The 18,551-nt window shown below is 44.3% G+C and overlaps 1 protein-coding gene across 1 annotated transcript in view; it reads right to left on the bottom strand.

Moving 5' to 3' along the window:
- Positions 1-17,694, bottom strand: part of B4GALT2 (beta-1,4-galactosyltransferase 2) — a 146,963-nt gene extending 129,269 nt beyond the window's left edge. The window contains exon 1 of the mRNA XM_082265441.1: positions 17,476-17,694. The gene's annotated coding sequence lies outside the window, so the exon portion shown is untranslated. The remainder of the gene's footprint in view (positions 1-17,475) is intronic.
- Positions 17,695-18,551: the final 857 nt, after the last annotated feature.

Genomic DNA, 18,551 nt, shown 5'->3' on the forward strand with positions numbered 1-18,551 from the left:
AATACCCTCTAACAACTGCCCAATACAATACCCACCCACCAACTGCCCTCACACAATCCAACATACTCTATCTGCCCACTGCAATACCTTGTGCAGGCTACCCAATACAATACCCTCTAACAACTGCCCAATACAATACCCTCTAACAACTGCCCAATACAATACCCACCAACCAACTGCCCAATACAATACCCTTAAAGACTACCCACTACAATGACCACCCACCAACTGCCCAATACAATACCCTCTACAGACTACACACTACAATGCACACCCTACTAACTGCCCAATACAATACCCATCCACCAACTGCCAACTACAATCTACTGTATTCTATCTGCCCACTGCAATACCTTGTACACATTCCCCAGTTCAATACCCTCTATCAACTGCTCACTATAATACCCACCCACCAACTGCTCAATACAATACCCTCTATTGACTACCTACCCAGCAACTGCCCACTACAACATCCTCTACAGACTACCTATTACAATACCCATCTACCAACAGCACACTACAATACCCTCCACCAACTGCCCAATACAATACCCACCCACTATAGCATCTACTGACTTCCCATTACAATACCTCAAACCCACTACCCACAAAAATACCCCCCTACCAACAACAAACTACAATACGCTCTACCAACTGTTCACGATAATACCCACCCACCAACTTCCCACTACAATACCCTCTACAGATTGCCCATTACAATACCTTGTACACACTACCTAGTACAATATCCTCTACCAATTGCCCACTATAATATCCACCCACCAACTACCCACTACAATACCCACCTACCAACAGCACACTCAGGGCTGCTGTTAGAAATCACCCCGTACAGCCTACCTGAGGCCCTCCCGTGCGAACATGTCAAAACAATATTTTCACAAAAAATTCATGAAAATCATTATTAGTGGGCACAAACATTCCGTCATACATAAAAAACATGAATTCCATCTTCAAGCCAAAATTCTCCCCAAACAATATTGCACATATTCCACCAACTCCCAGCTCCAATCCCCCCTCCCAGTGCAAATCTTTGCCCCCACCCCCAATCCCACCCGAATCCCCCCTGCCAGCACAAATCTCTCCCAATCCCTCCTATTAGCCCAAATTCCCCCACCCCCTCCTGGCACAAAATCTCCACCATCTACCCTCCCAGCATAAATCTTCTTTATTCAATCCACCTCCTAGGACAAATTCCCACAAATCCTCCTCCTAGCACAACCCCCTCTAAATTACCCTTCCCAGCAAAAATTCTTCCTCCCTACCCAAATCTCCCCCAGCACTAACCCCCCCCCCCCCCCCCGCCAGCTCAAACATCCCCTCTCCTGGCACAAACATCCCCTCTCCTCCCGCAATCTCCTGGGACCTGTGATTGGTCCTGCAGTCTCCTGGGAGCTGTGATTGGTCCCGCAATCTCCTGGGAGCTGTGATTGGTCCCGCAATCTCCTGGGAGCTGTGATTGGTCCCGCAATCTCCTGGGAGCTGTGATTGGTCCCGCAGTCTCCTGGGAGCTGTGATTGGTCCCGCAGTCTCCTGGGAGCTGTGATTGGTCCCGCAGTCTCCTGGGAGCTGTGATTGGTCCCGCAGTCTCCTGGGAGCTGTGATTGGTCCCGCAGTCTCCTGGGAGCTGTGATTGGTCCCGCAGTCTCCTGGGAGCTGTGATTGGTCCCGCAATCTCCTGGGAGCTGTGATTGGTCCCGTAATCTCCTGGGACCTGTGATTGGTCCCGCAATCTCCTGGGAGCTGTGATTGGTCCCGCAATCTCCTGGGAGCTGTGATTGGTCCCGCAATCTCCTGGGAGCTGTGATTGGTCCCGCAATCTCCTGGGAGCTGTGATTGGTCCCGCAATCTCCTGGGAGCTGTGATTGGTCCCGCAATCTCCTGGGAGCTGTGATTGGTCCCGCAATCTCCTGGGAGCTGTGATTGGTCCCGCAATCTCCTGGGAGCTGTGATTGGTCCCGTAATCTCCTGGGAGCTGTGATTGGTCCCGCAATCTCCTGGGAGCTGTGATTGGTCCCGTAATCTCCTGGGACCAGTGACATGTTCCAAGAGACTGCGGGGAGAAGGGGGGGTGGGAGGAACTTCAGTTTAGATTGCCGCAGGAATCTGACCTGGAAGTTGGAGCAGGTACCTGTCAAAATCAGGTACCCCCCCCTCCCAAAAAAAAAACAATATCCCAAATATTGGGGAGAAGGGAGAATTTTTTTTGGGTGAAGTTCCGCTTTAGGGTTTTATTGGATCTGGATGTAGCATTGATGGTACTTCTCCTAGGGTGCGGGTCCATGACACCCCAAGTTCACAGGAAGTATGCTGTATAACGCTGGAAATCATTCAACCAAAAAGAGGAGGGGGGACATCGCCAGAAAGGAGGAGAGTATTGCTGGGGTTTTTTTGACTGGAAAGGGGGGGGGGGGGCGTTTGGGACTTTAAATGAGGCACCGAGATAGGTACCTCCATCCCTGATTCTTAGAATAGTAAAGGAGGGTGTTGGGACTTTAAATGAGACACGTGAAAAATGCTAGAAAATTCTTCAAAATGTTGTATTTATTAAGCAAATGCACAATTCAAAGCACCTACAATAATACATCCATAAATAGAAAGGTACAAATTGTTGATCATTTAATTTACACAAACCATTGCCATATTCAAATTCCTCCATTTACATGGATAGCTTTACGACACTTCAGCAGTATTACACCTTGTGGTGGAATCATTAACCAGTTCTGGAGCGGAAGGATTTGCCCCCTTAATGACCAGGCCATGTTTTGCGATTCGGGACTGCCTTACTTTAGTGGAAAATTGCGCAACACTGCACCAAAATAAAATTGATGTAATTTTTTCCCATAAACCGAGCTTTCTTTTGGTGGTATTTGATCACCTGTGCGATTTTAATTTTTTGCGCTATTAACAAAAAAAGAGCGACAATTCCGAAAAAAAAAAAATAAATACATTTCACTTTCTGCTATATAACATTCCCAAAAAAAAAAAAAAAAAATAATGTAAAAATCAAATTTTTTTATCCTTTTAGGCCAATTTGTATTATGCTACATACTTTTGGTAAAAAAAAAAAAAGAAAAAATAGCAATAAGTGTATTTTGATTGGTTTGCACAAAAGTTATCACATCTACAAACTAGGGGAAAGATTTTTGTCATTTTTATTTATTTTTTACTAGTAATGGCAGCGATCTGCGATTTTTAGCGGGACTGCGACATTGCGGCGGGCAGATCGGACCCCTAACTGACATTTTTGACACTTTTGGGAGGACCAGTGACATTACTACAGTAATCAGTGCTAAAAATATGCACTGTCACTGTACTAATGACACTGGCAGGGAAGGGGGTTAACCTAGGGGTGCTCAAAGGGTTAAGGGAGGGACTTGTGAAATGAACACAGAGACCTGTGATCCTATATAGGAGGAGCGGCCACCGGTCCCATGGATCGGCATACCCGCTGCCTAGTGGAGGCAGCCACACGCGCCACACGCTCACCCCCCCCCCCCAGCACCACTCCCGCAAACCGATGTACCCCTACGTCGATTCACACAGCCGAGCCAGCCTGCCGCAGTAAAACTGCGGCGGGCAGTTGGCAAGTGGTTAAAATTACATGATATAAAAGTATATAAAAAAAAAAAAAGTATATCATACACTGGAAACATATATGCATCTAAAAAGAGCTTGACACGTTTCGTAGATATATTCCACTTCCTCAGGAGCGAAATGCATAAAATGTATCTTTGGCAGACATATATAAATCCAGTATCCTGGGAGCTTTATACTTTTCTTCAACTTTTTTCTCTATACAGTGGTCACGGTCCAACTTATGTGTCTTTACTCACACCTCTTATCATGTGTCTAGAGTCCCCAATGATTATTGATTCATAGATCGTATTCGCACTATTTATCATCCAATAGCTATACACAATGTATTCATTTCATAGACCCTTCTGGAATCAATGCTATGTATCACTAGTGACCGTTACATGGACACTCTCGTCCTTATGGGAACTTATGTATGTGTGCCTTGCTTTTTTCGTGGTTCCTTACCACCACAACTCCGGGGATAGACAATATAGGCGGCCCCCAGTCTACAGTACCGTGAGTTTGAACTATGAGCCAATATGTAAGTACCTTTAGGGTTGGATATCTCCTTCCCTCCTGATTTTTCATCTCCCTGTCATTTGGGTCTATTAATTATTAGATCATACTGGTATTTATATGTCTTCCACGGATACATTTTATGCATTTCACTCCTGAGGAAGTGGAATATATCCACGAAACACGTCAAGCTCTTTTTAGATGCATATATGTTTCCAATGTATGATACATTTTTATACCATGTAGGTTTATTAATGATTCCATCACAAGGTGTAATACTGGCTCACAATATCATATACTGCTTAAGCGTCATGAAGCTATCCATGTATATAGATGAATTAGAATTTGGCACGGGTGTGTATAAATGAAATGATCAACAATTTTTACCTTTTATTTATGGGTGTACTAATTGTATGTGCTATGACTTGTGCATATGCTTAATAAATACAACATTTTGATACATTTTCTAGCATTTTTCATGTGCCTCATTTAAAGTCCCAACACCCTCCTTTCCTATTCTATTACTGTGTTGTTGTTTTTTTTTTTTTTATTAAGTTTTTCAGCAATTTTTTATGCAAAACTGGTATTCGGTCTTTGAAGCTCGGTTCACACCTATGCAGTTAGCTTTTGATCCGTTTCTGCACATGCAATTTTGCAGCGATTTGCGTTTTGCATTGTTTATGCTTTTTTTTTTTTTTAATCTGGCCAAATTTGTTGTTGGGCAGATTAAAAAAATATAAAAACAAGGCAAGATCTTGGCAGCTACACTATTGAAGCCTACTGAAACACAAAAAAAGCACTGTTTTACGTTTAAAAAAAAAAAGTCCCTGTCCCTTTCCAAAAACGCAGCAGCTGAAAAAAGCATAGATGTGAACGTATCCCATAGGTAAACCATGGCAAATCGACTGTAGTGCGTCTCTGCACATTGCAAAAAGTACCAGAAACTGCATAGGTGTGAACCTGGTTCTAAAGGCAGAAGGTGCATTCTATGTATTAAGATAAAAAACCTCCTGTGTGCAGCCCCCCTCATACTAAACGGAGCCCCATCTCCATCCAGCGATGTTGCACGAGAGCCTTGACTGTACGGGACTCTCCCTCCTGATTGGCTAAGACAACAGTGGTGCGCCACTGGATACGCTGCTGTTAATCAAATTCAGGGACCAAATGAGGAGAGAGAGGGGCGGAGCCAAGCCATGGCTCTGTGTCTGAATGGGCTCGGGTGCCCCCATAGCAAGCTGCTTGCTCTGGAGGGAGGGGCCAGAAGCGCCAGCGAGGGACCCAAGAAGAGGAGGATCCGGGCCGCATCGTGCAAAACTAACAGCACAGAGGAGGGAAGAGTGACATGTTTGTTATTTTTCTACAAAAGAAAATGAGACTTTAGTATCACTTTAAGGTTTTTGTTTTTGCAGCTGAGAAAACATCTTTTGTAGCTAAATGTTTGTAAATTACAACAATACAAAAAATCTGTAACCAAATATTTATACATTGTTTCCATAAATAGATTACATCCCGATATATATTCAGTATGTTTTATGTATTGGAAAATGTGACCTTTTTTAGACATCATTTAGCATTTACAAACTCATCTGGTTTTAAATGGTAAATTGTGCTTTTTATCACCTAATAAAAAATAACTAACAAAACTGGTAATACCTGGAAACAGTCCAAACATGTCCGCTCTTTTCTGAAGCAAGATCACAGTATAAACCTCACCCATAGGCTACAACCTACTCCAATTACATTTCATTCCTGGAATACATCGTACCTGCGGATTACATATTTCTTGTATACTACACCTTATCTATCAACCATGATCTACCCATAGATTACACCTTACCCATCGACCATGATCTACCCATAGATTACACCTTACCTATCAACCATGATCTATCCATAGATTACACCTTACCCATCAACCATGATCTACCCATAGATTACACCTTACCTATCAACCATGATCTATCCATAGATTACACCTTATCTATCAACCATGATCTACCCATAGATTACACCTTACCTATCAACCATGATCTACCCATAGATTACACCTTACCCATCGACCGTGATCTACCCATAGATTACACCTTACCCATCGACCATGATCTACCCATAGATTACACCTTACCCATCGACCATGATCTACCCATAGATTACACCTTACCTATCAACCATGATCTATCCATAGATTACACCTTACCCATCAACCATGATCTATCCATAGATTACACCTTACCTATCAACCATGATCTATCCATAGATTACACCTTACCCATCGACCGTGATCTACCCATAGATTACACCTTACCCATCGACCATGATCTACCCATAGATTACACCTTACCCATCGACCATGATCTACCCATAGATTACACCTTACCTATCAACCATGATCTATCCATAGATTACACCTTACCTATCAACCATGATCTATCCATAGATTACACCTTACCCATCAACCATGATCTATCCATAGATTACACCTTACCCATCGACCATGATCTACCCATAGATTACACCTTACCTATCAACCATGATCTACCCATAGATTACACCTTACCTATCAACCATGATCTACCCATAGATTACACCTTACCTATCAACCATGATCTATCCATAGATTACACCTTACCTATCAACCATGATCTACCCATAGATTACACCTTACCCATCGACCATGATCTACCCATAGATTACACCTTACCTATCAACCATGATCTACCCATAGATTACACCTTACCCATCGACCATGATCTACCCATAGATTACACCTTACCTATCAACCATGATCTACCCATAGATTACACCTTACCCATCAACCATGATCTATCCATAGATTACACCTTACCTATCAACCATGATCTATCCATAGATTACACCTTACCTATAGACCATGATCTATCCATAGATTACACCTTACCCATCGACCATGATCTATCCATAGATTACACCTTACCTATCAACCATGATCTATCCATAGATTACACCTTACCTATCAACCATGATCTATCCATAGATTACACCTTACCCATCGACCATGATCTACCCATAGATTACACCTTACCCATCAACCATGATCTATCCATAGATTACACCTTACCCATCGACCATGATCTATCCATAGATTACACTTTACCCATCAACCATGATCTATCCATAGATTTCACCTTACCTATCAACCATGATCTACCCATAGATTACACCTTACCCATCAACCATGATCTATCCATAGATTACACCTTACCCATCGACCATGATCTATCCATAGATTACACTTTACCCATCAACCATGATCTATCCATAGATTACACCTTACCCATCAACCATGATCTACCCATAGATTACACCTTACCTATCAACCATGATCTATCCATAGATTACACCTTACCTATCAACCATGATCTATCCATAGATTACACCTTACCTATAGACCATGATCTACCCATAGATTACACCTTACCTATCAACCATGATCTACCCATAGATTACACCTTACCTATCAACCATGATCTATCCATAGATTACACCTTACCTATCAACCATGATCTACCCATAGATTACACCTTACCCATCGACCATGATCTATCCATAGATTACACCTTACCTATCAACCATGATCTATCCATAGATTACACCTTACCTATAGACCATGATCTACCCATAGATTACACCTTACCCATCAACCATGATCTACCCATAGATTACACCTTACCCATCAACCATGATCTACCCATAGATTACACCTTACCTATCGACCATGATCTACCCATAGATTACACGTTACCTATCAACCATGATCTACCCATAGATTACACCTTACCCATCAACCATGATCTACCCATAGATTACACCTTACCTATCAACCATGATCTATCCATAGATTACACCTTACCTACAGACCATGATCTATCCATAGATTACACCTTACCTATCAACTATGATCTACCCATAGATTACACCTTACCTATGAACCATGATCTATCCATAGATTACACCTTACCTGTAAACTATGATCTACCCATAGATTACACCTTACCTATAAACTATAATCTACCCATAGACTACACCTTACCTGTAGATTATATTCTACCCATAGACCACACCTTACCTGTAGATTATATTCTACCCATAGACCACACCTTACCTGTAGACTATGATCAACCCATAGACCACCCCTTACTTGTAGACTATAATCTACCCATAGACAACACCATACCTGTAGACTATAATCTACCCATAGACGACACCATACCTGTAGACTATAATCTACCCATAGACGACACCATACCCGTAGACACACACACCTGTACTCTATTGGTGTCCACTATCAAGTAGATATAGGAGGAGTCCCCTGTAGTGCATTAGCACATCTTTCCCAGCAAGGAGTGTTGTCTCCAAGGGTTAGAGAGGCTGGATTCACCCCTTTTTTATGGATAGTGTAGGACCCACTGATAATGGGGTACTTTGACGCAGTGGTGGGCTTGAGCACTATATGGCCATATGGTGGGACCAAATCCCCATTTTTATTTATGGATTGTCTCCATATTCGATAGTCATTTCTTTTGCATGTGTGCGCTATTCTTTTTTAATATACATGTTGCTTGGTCCATAGCTGCACTGGCTTTAGATATACATGTTCAGGGTTTGCTCCCCCAATTTTTTGCTTGTTTATTATATAATGTACCCATAGACCACACCATACCTGTAGACTATAATCTACCCATAGACGACACCTTACTTGTAGACTATAATCTACCCATAGACGATACCTTACTTGTAGACTATAATCTACCCATAGACGACACCTTACTTGTAGACTATAATCTACCCATAGACGATACCTTACCTGTAGGCTATGATCAACCCATAGACGGCACTTTACCTGTAGGCTATGATCTACCCATAGACGGCACTTTACCTGTAGGCTATGATCTACCCATAGACGACATTTTACCTACAGACTGTACCTTAACCATAAACTACACCTTACCTACAGACTAAAAAAAAAAAAAAAAACATAGACTATACCTTACCTGTAGACCACAAACTACTTCTAGACTATACCTTACCTGTACACTATTCTTCATCCATACAGTATGCCTTAACAGTAGACTACATCTTACCCACACACTATGCCTTACCAGTTTTCTGCACCATACCTGTAGACTACACCCTATCAATAGAGTCCACTGTACTTACAGGCTACCTCTTAACCAAAGACTACTACTAACCCATAGATGACAGCTTATATGTAGACTACACTTTAACCTTAGACCACTACTTACCCATCGACTACTCTTTTCAGGAAACTAGAACAGTTATGACTAAAGTTCTAAGGCTGAAACATGTAAGAGGGGCCAGTTCTTAGGAATTTAAATTAAGTTCTAATAAAGCCTTCATACTTTTATTTTGATTGCGCCATGTGCAAACTTTTGCCCATAATTTACACCTTAACTCAGAAACTACACCTTAGCCATAGATTACACCTTATCTGTAGACTATGCCCTATCCGTAGAATATGCCTTACCAGTAGACAACACCTTACCCATAGATTACACCTTACCAAGAGACTACACCTTACCAAGAGGCTACACCTTACCCAGAGGCTACACCTTACCCAGAGGCTACACCTTACCAAGAGGCTACACCTTACCAAGAGGCTACACCTTACCCAGGGGCTACACCTTACCCAGGGGGCTACACCTTACCCAGGGGGCTACACCTTACCCAGAGGCTACACCTTACCCAGGGGCTACACCTTACCCAGGGGGCTACACCTTACCCAGGGGGCTACACCTTACCCAGAGGCTACACCTTACCCAGGGGGCTACACCTTACCCAAGGGGCTACACCTTACCCAGGGGCTACACCTTATCTGTAGACTACATCCTATATGTAGAATATGCCTTACCAGTAGACAACACCTTACCCAGGGGCTACACCTTAGCCATAGATTACACCTTAGCCATAGATTACACCTTAGCCATAGATTACACCTTAGCCATAGATTACACCTTAGCCATAGGTTACACCTTAGCCATAGGTTACACCTTAGCCATAGGTTACACCTTAGCCGTAGATCACAAATTACCCAGTGGCTACACATTACCCAGAGAATACACCTTAGCCAGAGACTACACCTTAGCCAGAGACTACACCTTAGCCAGAGACTACACCATCTGTAGACTATGCCTTACCAGTAGAATACACCTTACTTATAGACTACCTCTTACCAATAGACTACACTTTACCCATCAACAACCCCTAACTATAGATTACCCTTCTCCAGTAGAGTACACCTTACCCATAGACTATGCTGTACTCATAGTCTCATGTCAGCCATCCAATAGGGGGAAGTAACCCTATACACTATTCCTCTGCAGCCTCTGATACCACAAAATCCCCTCCATCTATAGGGTGCATAGGGGGAATTTAGGGAATGCACTTCTATCTTACATTTACCAGCAGTCTATATTTCAGAACAAGCTCCTTTTCAGTTACTGATCTTCATTGACAAGAGCTGGCCTGCCCCTGGGAATTACCCCCCCCACCCCCGCAGCTGCCCCGATATCAGAGCCCCCTCCGCTCCCTCCCTACCCTGTATTCAGCCACTTCTGCAGCTCGCAATCCCTCCAGACAAGCTGATTGCAGTGCAGAGACAATCCACATCGCTGCATTACATTGTGGCCCCAGTACTGGTTCCCCCCATATAGGCCTCTTTTCTGGCCAGGGGCCAGTCTGAAGGCTGCTGGGCCTCGCTGGCCTCTCCATGAAGACATAGAGAGGATCTCAGCTGAAGAGCAGCATGATAAACACAATTAGAGGCAGTCATGCGATAATGATAATGCATTGTCAACTTTTATACAGCACAGAAATGAAACGCAGCCAGCGATTTCCAGGGGGTGACACAAGGCTCTTTGTTTATGTGGATGCAAACCTCAGATTTCCTATCTCTGCGATTCACACACAGCGCCCCCCCCCCCCCCCCGTATTCCCATACAGAAGGTAGAGATAACATCAGTGACATCGTATAGATCACCCGTACACACAGTATATACAGGTATATCCTCATCACCCCCATCTACCTATCCCATATAACACAGCACCCCCTCCCCCGTATCCCCCATACAGAAGGTAGAGATAACATCAGTGACATCGTATAGATGAGAATATAGGAACACACACAGTATATACAGATCTATACTGATCACCCCCATCTATAATGTATGAGACACCATAGATTGCTGGGAACACACACACTATATACAGGTATACATTATATATATATATATACTACACACAGATATATAATGCACATTACACTATAGAGACAGGTGTGATACAATACAATGTATAGAGAGGGGGGATATATGTGGATACAATGTATAGAGAGGGGGATATATGTGGATACAATGTATAGAGAGGGGGGATATATGTGGATACAATGTATAGAGAGGGGGATATATGTGGAGACAATGTATAGAGAGGGGATATATGTGGATACAATGTATAGAGAGGGGGATATATGTGGATACAATGTATAGAGAGGGGGATATATGTGGATAAAATGTATAGAGAGGGGGGATATATGTGGATACAATGTATAGAGAGGGGGGATATATGTGCATAAAATGTATAGAGAGGGGATATATGTGGATACAATGTATAGAGAGGGGGATATAATGTATAGAGAGGGGGGATATATGTGGATACAATGTATAGAGAGGGGGGATATATGTGGATACAATGTATAGAGAGGGGGGATATATGTGGATACAATGTATAGAGAGGGGGATATATGTGGATACAATGTATAGAGAGGGGGGATATATGTGGATACAATGTATAGAGAGGGGGGATATATGTGGATACAATGTATATAGAGAGGGGGGATATATGTGCATACAATGTATAGAGAGGGGGATATATGTGCATACAATGTATAGAGAGGGGGGATATATGTGCATACAATGTATAGAGAGGGGGATATATGTGCATACAATGTATAGAGAGGGGATATATGTGGATACAATGTATAGAGAGGGGGATATATGTGGATACAATGTATAGAGAGGGGGATATATGTGGATAAAATGTATAGAGAGGGGGGATATATGTGCATACAATGTATAGAGAGGGGATATATGTGGATACAATGTATAGAGAGGGGGATATAATGTATAGAGAGGGGGGATATATGTGGATACAATGTATAGAGAGGGGGGATATATGTGGATACAATGTATAGAGAGGGGGGATATATGTGGATACAATGTATAGAGAGGGGGGATATATGTGGATACAATGTATAGAGAGGGGGGATATATGTGGATACAATGTATATAGAGAGGGGGGATATATGTGCATACAATGTATAGAGAGGGGGATATATGTGCATACAATGTATAGAGAGGGGGGATATATGTGCATACAATGTATAGAGAGGGGGATATATGTGCATACAATGTATAGAGAGGGGATATATGTGGATACAATGTATAGAGAGGGGGATATATGTGGAGACAATGTATAGAGAGGGGATATATGTGGATACAATGTATAGAGAGGGGGATATATGTGAATACAATGTATAGAGAGGGGGATATATGTGGATACAATGTATAGAGAGGGGGGATATATGTGGATACAATGTATAGAGAGGGGGGGATATATGTGGATACAATGTATAGAGAGGGGGATATATGTGCATACAGTGTATAGAGAGGGGGATATATGTGCATACAATGTATAGAGAGGGGGATATATGTGGATACAATGTATAGAGAGGGGGATATATGTGTATACAATGTATAGAGAGGGGGATATATGTGCATACAATGTATAGAGAGGGGGGATATATGTGCATACAATGTATATAGAGAGGGGGATATATGTGGATACAATGTATAGAGAGGGGGGGATATATGTGCATACAATGTATAGAGAGGGGGGGATATATGTGCATACAATGTATAGAGAGGGGGATATATGAGGATACAATGTATAGAGAGGGGGATATATGTGGATACAATGTATAGAGAGGGGGGATATGTGTGCATACAATGTATAGAGAGGGGGATATATGAGGATACAATGTATAGAGAGGGGGGGATATATGTGCATACAATGTATAGAGAGGGGGATATATGAGGATACAATGTATAGAGAGGGGGATATATGTGGATACAATGTATAGAGAGGGGGGGATATATGTGCATACAATGTATAGAGAGGGGGGGATATATGTGCATACAATGTATAGAGAGGGGGATATATGTGCATACAATGTATAGAGAGGGGGATATATGGGGATACAATGTATAGAGAGGGGGATATATGTGGATACAATGTATAGAGAGGGGGGATATGTGTGCATACAATGTATAGAGAGGGGGATATATGAGGATACAATGTATAGAGAGGGGGATATATGAGGATACAATGTATAGAGAGGGGGATATATGTGCATACAATGTATAGAGAGGGGGATATATGAGGATACAATGTATAGAGAGGGGGATATATGTGCATACAATGTATAGAGAGGGGGATATATGTGCATACAATGTATAGAGAGGGGGGATATATGTGCATACAATGTATAGAGAGGGGATATATGTGGAGACAATGTATAGAGAGGGGGATATATGTGGATACAATGTATAGAGAGGGGATATATGTGGATACAATGTATAGAGAGGGGGGATATATGTGGATACAATGTATAGAGAGGGGGATATATGTGGATACAATGTATAGAGAGGGGGGATATATGTGCATACAATGTATAGAGAGGGGGATATATGTGCATACAATGTATAGAGAGGGGGATATATGTGCATACAATGTATAGAGAGGGGGATATATGTGCATACAATGTATAGAGAGGGGGGATATATGTGGATACAATGTATAGAGAGGGGGATATATGTGGATACAATGTATAGAGAGGGGGATATATGTGGATACAATGTATAGAGAGGGGGATATATGTGGATACAATGTATAGAGAGGGGGGATATATGTGGATACAATGTATAGAGAGGGGGGATATATGTGGATACAATGTATAGAGAGGGGGGAATATATGTGGATACAATGTATAGAGAGGGGGGATATATGTGGATACAATGTATAGAGAGGGGGGGGGGATATATGTGCATACAATGTATAGAGAGGGGGGGGATATAGGTGGATACAATGTATAGAGAGGGGGATATATGTGCATACAATGTATAGAGAGGGGGGATATAGGTGGATACAATGTATAGAGAGGGGGGATATAGGTGGATACAATGTATAGAGAGGGGGATATATGTGCATACAATGTATAGAGAGGGGGATATATGTGGATACAATGTATAGAGAGGGGGATATATGTGGATACAATGTATAGAGAGGGGGGATATATGTGGATACAATGTATAGAGAGGGGGATATATGTGGATACAATGTATAGAGAGGGGGATATATGTGGATACAATGTATAGAGAGGGGGATATATGTGCATACAATGTATAGAGAAGGGGATATATGTGCATACAATGTATAGAGAGGGGGATATATGTGGATACAATGTATAGAGAGGGGGATATATGTGGATACAATGTATAGAGAGGGGGATATATGTGGATACAATGTATAGAGAGGGGGGATATATGTGTATACAATGTATAGAGAGGGGGGATATATTTGGATACAATGTATAGAGGGGGGATATATGTGGATACAATGTATAGAGGGGGGATATATGTGGATAAAATGTATAGAGAGGGGGATATATGTGGATACAATGTATAGAGAGGGAGATATATGTGCATACAATGTATAGAGAGGGGGGGGATATATGTGTATACAATGTATAGAGAGGGATTTATCTGCATCAACGTATCATTGTATGGATGGGGATCTATGTATATTAATTGTATAGAGAGGGGGAATCAAGGTGTATACAATGTATGGGGGGGGGCTCTGTATGGGGGGGGGCTCTGTATACAATGTATGGGGGGGGCTCTGTATACAATGTATGGGGGGGCTCTGTATACAATGTATGGGGGGGCTCTGTATACAATGTATGGGGGGGGCTCTGTATACAATGTATGGGGGGATCTGTATACAATGTATGGGGGGGCTCTGTATACAATGTATGGGGGGGGCTCTGTATACAATGTATGGGGGGGGGCTCTGTATACAATGTATGGGGGGGTCTGTATACAATGTATGGGGGGGGGGCTCTGTATACAATGTATGGGGGGGGCTCTGTATACAATGTATGGGGGGGGGGCTCTGTATACAATGTATGGGGGGGCTCTGTATACAATGTATGGGGGGGGGCTCTGTATACAATGTATGGGGGGGGGGCTCTGTATACAATGTATGGGGGGGTCTGTATACAATGTATGGGGGGGGCTCTGTATACAATGTATGGGGGGGGGCTCTGTATACAATGTATGGGGGGGGGGCTCTGTATACAATGTATGGGGGGGGGGGCTCTGTATACAATGTATGGGGGGGGCTCTGTATACAATGTATGGGGGGGGGCTCTGTATACAATGCATGGGGGGGGGGCTCTGTATACAATGTATGGGGGGGGCTCTGTATACAATGTATGGGGGGGCTCTGTATACAATGTATGGGGGGGGGCTCTGTATACAATGTATGGGGGGGGGCTCTGTATACAATGTATGGGGGGGGGCTCTGTATACAATGTATGGGGGGGCTCTGTATACAATGTATGGGGGGGCTCTGTATACAATGTATGGGGGGGGCTCTGTATACAATGTATGGGGGGGGGCTCTGTATACAATGTATGGGGGGGGCTCTGTATACAATGTATGGGGGGGCTCTGTATACAATGTATGGGGGGGGGGCTCTGTATACAATGTATGGGGGGGCTCTGTATACAATGTATGGGGGGGGCTCTGTATACAATGTATGGGGGGGCTCTGTATACAATGTATGGGGGGGGGGCTCTGTATACAATGTATGGGGGGGCTCTGTATACAATGTATGGGGGGGCTCTGTATACAATGTATGGGCGGGGCTCTGTATACAATGTATGGGGGGGCTCTGTATACAATGTATGGGGGGGGCTCTGTATACAATGTATGGGGGGGCTCTGTATACAATGTATGGGGGGGGCTCTGTATACAATGTATGGGGGGGGGCTCTGTATACAATGTATGGGGGGGGGGCTCTGTATACAATGTATGGGGGGGGCTCTGTATACAATGTATGGGGGGGGGCTCTGTATACAATGTATGGGGGGGGGCTCTGTATACAATGTATGGGGGGGCTCTGTATACAATGTATGGGGGGGGCTCTGTATACAATGTATGGGGGGGCTCTGTATACAATGTATGGGGGGGGCTCTGTATACAATGTATGGGGGGGGCTCTGTATACAATGTATGGGGGGGGCTCTGTATACAATGTATGGGGGGGCTCTGTATACAATGTATGGGGGGGCTCTGTATACAATGTATGGGGGGGCTCTGTATACAATGTATGGGGGGGGGCTCTGTATACAATGTATGGGGGGGGCTCTGTATACAATGTATGGGGGGGCTCTGTATACAATGTATGGGGGGGCTCTGTATACAATGTATGGGGGGGCTCTGTATACAATGTATGGGGGGGGCTCTGTATACAATGTATGGGGGGGGGCTCTGTATACAATGTATGGGGGGGGCTCTGTATACAATGTATGGGGGGGGGCTCTGTATACAATGTATGGGGGGGGCTCTGTATACAATGTATGGGGGGGCTCTGTATACAATGTATGGGGGGGCTCTGTATACAATGTATGGGGGGGGCTCTGTATACAATGTATGGGGGGGGCTCTGTATACAATGTATGGGGGGGCTCTGTATACAATGTATGGGGGGGGCTCTGTATACAATGTATGGGGGGCTCTGTATACAATGTATGGGGGGGGCTCTGTATACAATGTATGGGGGGGCTCTGTATACAATGTATGGGGGGGCTCTGTATACAATGTATGGGGGGGCTCTGTATACAATGTATGGGGGGGCTCTGTATACAATGTATGGGGGGGGGCTCTGTATACAATGTATGGGGGGGGCTCTGTATACAATGTATGGGGGGGCTCTGTATACAATGTATGGGGGGGGCTCTGTATACAATGTATGGGGGGGCTCTGTATACAATGTATGGGGGGGGGCTCTGTATACAATGTATGGGGGGGGCTCTGTATACAATGTATGGGGGGGCCGCAGACAGAACAATACCCGGAGGCCGGGGCTCGGATGGTGTCAGGTGATGTTGGGGGGGGGGGGGGTGATTCGGGTGATGTTGGGGGAGGGGGTATAAGAATCGGATGGAGGATGCGGGTGTGCGGTCTCACCTCGGGTGTCAGCTGCTGCCTCTCCTCCCGACAGCCCGGAGCCCGGCCAGCTCAGCTCTTCTCCCCCGGGCCGGGCTCATCGTCTCCCGGGCCCGCCCCCCGGCGGGTGGACGCTGCACAGTGGGGTGTACACCCGACACACAGCCACAATCCGCCCCGAACCCCCCGAAATTCCAGCCAGACACTACGGAGAGCCGGAGCGATCATAGAGGAGGACCCAAACCCATCCCCCTCCCATCTCCATCCCCTCCCATCCCCATCATCCACTACTACCACCCCCATCATCACCACTCCCCATCATAGGGATCATTGGAATACACACAGCACCCCCATCATCCTCTACTACTACTACCACCCCCATCAGCACACCTCCTCTCCCATCTCCATCCCCCTCCCACCCCCATCATAGGGATACAAGGAATACACACAGCACCCCCATCATCCACTACTACTTGAAACCCCATTATCACCCCTCCCATCTCCATCCCCTCCAATCCCAATCATAGGAATGATTGGAATACACACAGCACCTCCATCATCCACTACTACTACTATCATCCCCATCATCAGGATCATTGGAATACACACAGCACCCCCATCATCACCCATCCCAATCGTAGAGATCATTGGAATACACACAGCACCCCCATCATCCACTATTACCACCCCATCATCACCCCTCCCACCTCCATCCACTCCCTTCCCCATCATCCACTAATACTACTACCACCCCCATCATCACCTCTCCCCTCCCCATCATAGGGATCATTGGAATACACACAGCATCCCCATCATCCACTACTACTACTACTACCACCCCCATCATAGGGATCATTGGAATACACACAGCACCCCCATCATCCACTACTACTACTACCACCCCCATCATCACCCCTCCCATCTCTATCCCCTCCCATTCCCATCATAGGGATCATTGGAATACACACAGCACCCCCATCATCCTCTACTACTACCACCCCCATCATCACCCCTCCCATCTCTATCCACTCCCATCCCAATCATAGAAATCATTGGAATACATACTGCACCCCCATATCCACTTCTACTACTACCAC

This window comes from Pelophylax lessonae (assembly GCF_965119305.1).
Source record: "Pelophylax lessonae genome assembly, chromosome: 8".
Taxonomy (NCBI): Eukaryota; Metazoa; Chordata; class Amphibia; order Anura; family Ranidae; genus Pelophylax; species Pelophylax lessonae.